Here is a 7,006-nt window from a genome sequence, read left to right on the forward strand (position 1 = left end):
CTGTGGTCCCAGCTATACACCTGGAAACAGCCATTTACCCATCTAGACTTGGCTACAGCCCCATTTGGCCTTGGCACCAGCACCAACCCAGGCCCCAGAAAGACCCATCCACTCATGCCTCTCAGATAATAGGCCTCTGAGATGCAGACTAGGAGCAACCATCCTGTGACCCAGCTCCAGCCTCTCAGCTGTGGTCATCCCCACAAAGGAAGTCAGAAGGTGTGTCCATCTGTGTCCCTGGAGGCAGGCTGGCTTGCTTTGGTCTCCCTGCTGATCTTGAAGCAGCCCACAACCCAGCTTCAGACATATCCACAAAATAGGAGGAATCCTTTTCACCTAGGAACTCAGGGGGAGACTTGTCCATTGGTGCCCTCTGAGACACACCTGCAGAATTTGGGTCGTGAATGTAATAAGCCCTAAGTTAGCTTTATGATGGCTCCAGTCCCTCTCAGTTGTGATCTGGGGCCATTTATGCCTGCCAAGTGACATGTTAGGAGCCCTACCTATCCACACAATCAGAAATATTACTGCTGTCTTTGGACGTTTAACTGATCCCGTTTCCTAGTGTCAGCTCTACTGACCAAGGTCCAGACAAGGTCAGTTGCCCTGATAACAAGATTGTGTACCATGGACTCCAGAGCCGACCCAGCAGCAGCCATGTGACCTGGCCTCAACCCCCCCTGACTATGGTTCCAGAGGCAAAACCTATCAGTCCATGAACCCAACATGAGACCATGTTTATCCATGAAAACAGTCTATACAGTCTGAAAGAGATGTTTGTTCCTTCAATTACAGAGACACAAGTGACAAGCCCAATTGCCTGCAGACACAGCCAGCATACCATTAAGCAGCCTAAACTAAGCTGCCAGATACAGGACTTACTGTACTGATGTGACACTGTAAAGACTGGAAGAGTAATTACTCAGATATGCAGATATAAAGCAAAGAGGCAATAATCACAAAATTAGATAAACATGATAATTACCAATGGAAGTACCCCTAAGCTGAGCACCTAGAGTGGTAAACACAGAAAACATTACCAAACTTTATATATTCACCACTAAATACTGATTTTTGACACTAAAAACTGTGATATGAACATACGCAAATGCAACACTAGTGCAGAAGCGTCTAGAGACTGATACAAGGATTTATTGTTTAATAAAGGTGGAATTTCGGGGATCCCTGGGTGGCACAGCGGTTTGGCGCCTGCCTTTGGCCCAGGGCGCGATCCTGGAGACCCGGGATCGAGTCCCACGTCGGGCTCCCGGTGCATGGAGCCTGCTTCTCCCTCTGCCTCTGTCTCTCTCTCTCTCTGTGACTATCATAAATAAATTAAAACAAAAAATTAAAAAAAAAATAAAGGTGGAATTTCGAATCTGTAGGTCAAGAGTAATTTGTAATTGGTACTGAATCAATTGGCCATCTTTTCTGGGGAAAAGAAGTGATTGGATCCACCACCTCACCCCACATGTTAAAATATATCCTATGAGGATTAATGATTTCAGTGTTTTTAAATGGATTATATTTAAAAAATAAACTATAAAATTTGTATATAATTGAGAGTTTGAAGGGATTTTTTAAAGCATATTGGGAAATCCAGATACAGTTTTTATTTTTTTAAATTTATTTGAGGGATCCCTGGGTGGCGCAGCAGTTTAGCGCCTGCCTTTGGCCCAGGGCGCGATCCTGGAGACCCGGGATCGAGTCCCACGTCGGGCTCCTGGTGCATGGAGCCTGCTTCTCCCTCTGCCTGTGTCTCTGCCTCTCTCTGTGTGTGACTATCATCATAAATAAATAAAAATTTAAAAAAATAAAATTTATTTGAGAGAGAGCATACAGGGTGGAGGAGGTAGAGAGTCCCAAGCAGACTGTGTTGAGTGCTGAGCCCTACGTGGGGCTTGATCTCATGATCCTGAGATCAGGACTTGAGCTGAAACCAAGAGTTGGGCAGACAACTGACTTCACCACCCAGGCACCCCTTCCGATATAATTTTGAAAACACTTTTTTGCCTACATAAAGATTTGTGCAATAAAACATGAAACACTAATGTAGCAAAAAAGATATCAATAGATGCATACCAAACATTTAATGATGATCATGAATAGTCTTGATGATATATGTTTTAAAAGATCTTTAACTGTACAAAGAAAAGCCACTCAAAATCACAGCAAACATGATTAACAAAGTAACTTGAGAACCATTTCTGAATAAGTGAAGAATGCCCAGCGTCAGTGCTCACAAAACAAGAATAAAAATATGAAAAATATACAAAATATCATTACACTGAAAGCAAGGAATCAGTGATTAGAGTTTACCATTGTGTCCAACATAAAAAAGGAAATAAAGCCTAGATATGAGGTTGATGGAATAGAGGCAATCAATATACTAGTTTATGAATTAGGAAGAGATAAACACTGAAAAAAATAAGATGTTAGCCATAAATCCCCATTTATTAGTAGTTACATTTTATTAAGGACTAATGTTCCAAATGAAAGAAAAGGATTTTAAAATGTGGTTTCAAATAGATAAGCTCCACATACAGTATGTAAAAAAGGAGACTATCACAAAACGTACAGGAAGATGAACAAATTAAGGAAAAACAAGCTGATGTAACTACTCTATAGTATTTGACCAACTTCAGGATGCCTGGATGGCTCCGCAGTTGAGGGTCTTCCTTTGGCTCAGGTCCTGATTCCGGGGTGGAGGATCGAGTCCTGCATCAGACTCCTTGCGGGAAGCCTGCTTCTCCCTCTGCCTGTGTCTCTGCCTCTCATGAGTAAATAAATAAAATCTTAAAAAAAACAAAACAAAACAAAACCAACTTCATGAATAAGGAGAGTAGGGGCCCTATTCCCTTCTTGCTTTTATCACAAGGAAACCTCTTGGGCAAGAAATTGCATTACTGTATTGCAGATACTCATGTCTTCAAACACAGCCTGGCCACCATTGTTCTCCCTCTCCCAGAAATCCATGACTATTAACATGTCATTCCCATTGCCAGAATTCTTGAATGTGTGATTTGATATTCCCTTTCAAGGTCTTAAGTTAGCTTGTCACTATCTCATGGATGTTGGCAGACGAGCTGAGAATGGACATCAGAGACAAAAGCCGTAACTGACTTGTGGTATAACCAGCAGCATGAGCCTCAGCATGTGTGAATTGGTTCCCTTTGTCTCCATGTCTCTCAGGAGTTCCAAAGGGTCCACATGGGTGTCCCCATACACCCTGGGTACTGAAGATGAGGAATGCTGAGCTTGTAGAACCTACTTTATTTAAAGTAGTAAGCAAAACTCTGTTTTCTCAATGAGAGAGATCTCATCTTTTCAAGGTTCCTCACTGCAAAGGTATATCTAACAAATGGCCCACAGAAAGAGTGATCAGGGACTTGCATTCTTCCCAGGTAAAAAAGGGAATGAGAGCAAGAGAGAAAGGTGCACAGGTGATTCTTCTCCTATTCAGGATTGATTGTGAACCTTGATTTGGATTTTTTTTTATACAACCCACACAATTTATTAACCAAATTGAGGCTGATGGAGTGACCACTCTCAAATTTTCATTCATTCCTACCTGCAACACCTACCTTCATCCCATTCTATTAAAAAAAAAAAATGAATTTGTGTCACTGAGGCTGTTTTCACAGCACATGGATGGAATGACAAGCACAAAGCCAGACCTCATCACCGTGACACTTATTGCTTGAGCTACAGATGATAGGGTCATTTTGCCAGGCTGTGGTGCTAGATATAGGGGCAGAAGAGCCTATTATTCTCACTTTCTTGCTGCACAGCTTGAGTAGAAGGGCCTCCCCAGTTGGTAGGGTGGTGTTCACGGGCGTCTCATATTACTAGGTGTAATTTCACCTTTTCTCCATTCATCATCCCATGCTTCATCCTGAGATTTCATGGGCTAGGATCAGGTGAGAGAGGGACACAAGATCCTCTCTCCACAACTGAAAGACTTATTTTACATCCCCTACCCTGGCCAGTGTGATTCAGTGTAGATGGTCTCAATGAGCATTTTTTAGGAATAAATATTTTTGTTTATTATTTATATATGTGTGTCTGAACTATGCCCAACATGGGGCTCGAATGCACAACCCCAAGCCCAAGCACTGTACTTCTAAAAGTATATTTGAGTATTCTCACTCATGAAGAAGGTGGGGTGGATATTTTGAAAACAAGTGCCTTGCAGTTAATATTGAAATTTGTTCCTTATGCTTCCACAGAATATATTTTTTTAAAGTAAACCATATGTCTAACAGGGGGCTTCAACTCACAACCCTTACATTTCTGTGATACTGTGAAACCTCCTTTTATATATTTAATTTTATCTTTTTTGTGTGTGAGCGTAGCTGAAGGTCTATTTTGTTTATCATTTCAAAAATTCAGCTCTTAGTTTTATTGATCATTTTTATTACCTTTTTTGCCTCTGAAATATTTCCTTTCTAATCACTGTTGCTTTCTTCCTTCTACTACTTTTGGGTTTCATTTGTTCAAGTTTCTTGAGGTGTAAAGTTAGGTTATTTATTTGTGTTTTGGTGTTTATGACTTTTCTTCCTGGCTTAAATGTTTACTCCATTTGTTATCTCCTGACAGTTGGTAATGGGTCCAGAATAGTGGTTGGTGAACTCTGTCTGAAAAGGACCAAATAGGAAGTATGTTTTGCTTTGCTGGACAAAAAGTCTCGAATTAGTTCTACCTTAGTAGTGGAGAAGTAGCCATAGATCTTAGTAAATAGGGACACCTAGGTGGCTCAGTGGTTGAGCATCTGCTTTTGGCTCAGATTGTGATCCCAGGGTCCTGGGATTGAGTCCCACATTGGGCTTCCTGCGGGAAGCCTGCTTCTCCCTTCTGCCTGTGTTTCTGCCTCTGTCTCTCATGAATAAATAAATACATTTTTTTTAAAAAAAGATCTTAGTAAATAAATGGGTATAGCTGTTTCCCCATAAAACTATATTTACAAAAACGATAAACAAAATAAACCTTCAGCTAGGCTCACACACAAAAAAAGATAAGATTAAATAAAAAAGAGAAGGTGTCACAATATCATAGAAACGTAAAGGATCCTAAGGGACTACTAAGGAAACAGCTGTACATAAAGATCAAAAACAAAAACAGAAACAGGGCAACCTGTAAAAAAAAAAATGGATAAATTCCTAAAAACACAACCTACTAAGACTTCATCATGAAGACACAGAAAATTTGAGCAGAGCGATTAAAGAGAATCAAGAATCAAAAACCTCTCAGTAAAAAAAGTCCAGGACCAGAAGTCTTCACTGGTGAATTCTATCAAACATTTAAAGATGAGCACCAATCCTTCTCAAACTCTTCCAAAAAAATAGGGGAGAACACTTGCACACTTATTTTATGACGCCAGCATTATTACCCCGATTCCAAAACCAAATATACCACCAAAAAAAGGGGCCACTATCCACAATAAACAGATACAAGGATCCTCGAGGAAATATTAGCAAACCAAATTTAGAAACATTATCAAAGGGGTCTAATACTATGGATCAAGTGGGATTTATCCAGGGAGGCAAGGGTGGTTCTGATGGAGGAGGAGAAGGCAAGCTGAGGACAAAGCAGAAGCTGACACGCCGCAAGCTCCTTCTGGTCCCCCCCACTCCCGGGTGGGATATGTGTGATATTCCTCCAGGAACACTTCCAACTACCTTAATGTCAATGCCTTGCTAGAGGGGAAAATGTTACTCTGACAACAGCAAAGCCTCCAGTGTCTTGTGGGTCCACTTTAGCCTATGAAAGTCCTTCTGGACGCCTCCCTTTCCTTCCCTCCCCAGCTCCCAGGTATTTCATCAGCTACCCCTCACAGCACCGCTGCAGCACCTCTTTCCGTCCACAGCCCAGTTCATGTGCTTTAATAAAACCACCATTTTGCACCAAACGCTTCTCAAGAAATCTTTCTTGGCCATGGCAGACTTCACCCCACCCCTACATTCAAAAACTACATCAATACAAGCCCCCCAAAGCGCCCATTACATTTCCCCATCCACGTCCAGCCCACGAGGGCAGTGCAGGCCAGGGATTTCTTTCTTTCTTTCCTTTTCTTAAAGATTTTACTTATTCATGAGACAGAGAGAGGCAGAGACACAGGCAGAGGGAGAAGCAGGCTCCATGCAGGGAGCCCGATGCGGGACTCGATCTCGGGTCTCCAGGATCACGACCTGAGCCGAAGGCAGGTGCTTAACTGCTGACCCACCCGGGCGTCCCTCTTTTTCTAAAGTTGTTTTTTGTTTTGAGTCATCCCCACACCCAAGGTGGGGTTGGAACTTACCACCCGAGATCCAGAGCGGCACGCGCCACCTACCGAGCCCGCAGGCTCCCCACGCGCTAGGTCTCCCAGCACGGCTCCGGGAGGCCTGGAACAAACTCTTGCAACTTCTTCCCTTTCCCTCCCCTCGGCTTCCCAGAGCTGGCCTGCGCAGAGCCAAAGCCAAAGCGAAACCCCGCCAGGGGCGGAAAAGACGTTGACGCGTGCGTGACGCCACTTCCGCTTCCTGCCTGGGGCCGGAAGGGGCGGGGCCCCGCTTTCCGGGGGCGTCCCTACGTCCTACCACCTCAGGCGGGAAAGTTCTGGTTTCCTTCGGTGTGGATGTGGGTGGGCTGGTCTGGGACTGGCGCGGGTGGGGCTTGGAATGGAGCGGGGTGGGGAGCGGGCCGCCTGGGTGGCTCCGCGGTTGAGCGTCTGTCTGCTTTCGGCCCAGGGCGTGACCGTGGAGGCCCGGGATCGAGTCCCGCGTGGGGCTCCCTGCGGGGAGCCTGCTTCTCCCTGTGCCTGTGTCTGTGCCATTGTCTTTGTCTCTCATGAATAAATAAAATCCTTCAAAAAAAGTAAAAGGAATGGAGAGGGCCGGAGAGGTAGGTGGCTGGAACGGGGAACACACCCAGTGCCCGTTAGGAATGCGGAGTATTTAAGCTGGAAGGGCGAGCGCGCAGGTGGGCGAGCACCCCGCAGCGGGCAGGGAAGGCCGCGGCCCCTCCT

The 7,006-nt window shown here is 44.3% G+C and overlaps 1 long non-coding RNA gene across 1 annotated transcript; it reads right to left on the reverse strand.

The window, feature by feature from the left end:
- Nucleotides 1-2,071: 2,071 nt before the first annotated feature.
- Nucleotides 2,072-6,481, reverse strand: LOC129522338 (uncharacterized). Its single transcript, XR_008666896.1, has 2 exons — nucleotides 6,299-6,481; nucleotides 2,072-2,795 (listed from the first exon to the last, which is right to left on the reverse strand). It is a non-coding gene; the product is annotated as an uncharacterized LOC129522338 (long non-coding RNA).
- Between the last annotated feature and the right edge of the window lie 525 nt (nucleotides 6,482-7,006).

The sequence above is a fragment of the Nyctereutes procyonoides genome, unplaced genomic scaffold, assembly GCF_905146905.1.
Source record: "Nyctereutes procyonoides isolate TBG_1078 unplaced genomic scaffold, NYPRO_anot_genome, whole genome shotgun sequence".
Classification (NCBI taxonomy): domain Eukaryota; kingdom Metazoa; phylum Chordata; class Mammalia; order Carnivora; family Canidae; genus Nyctereutes; species Nyctereutes procyonoides.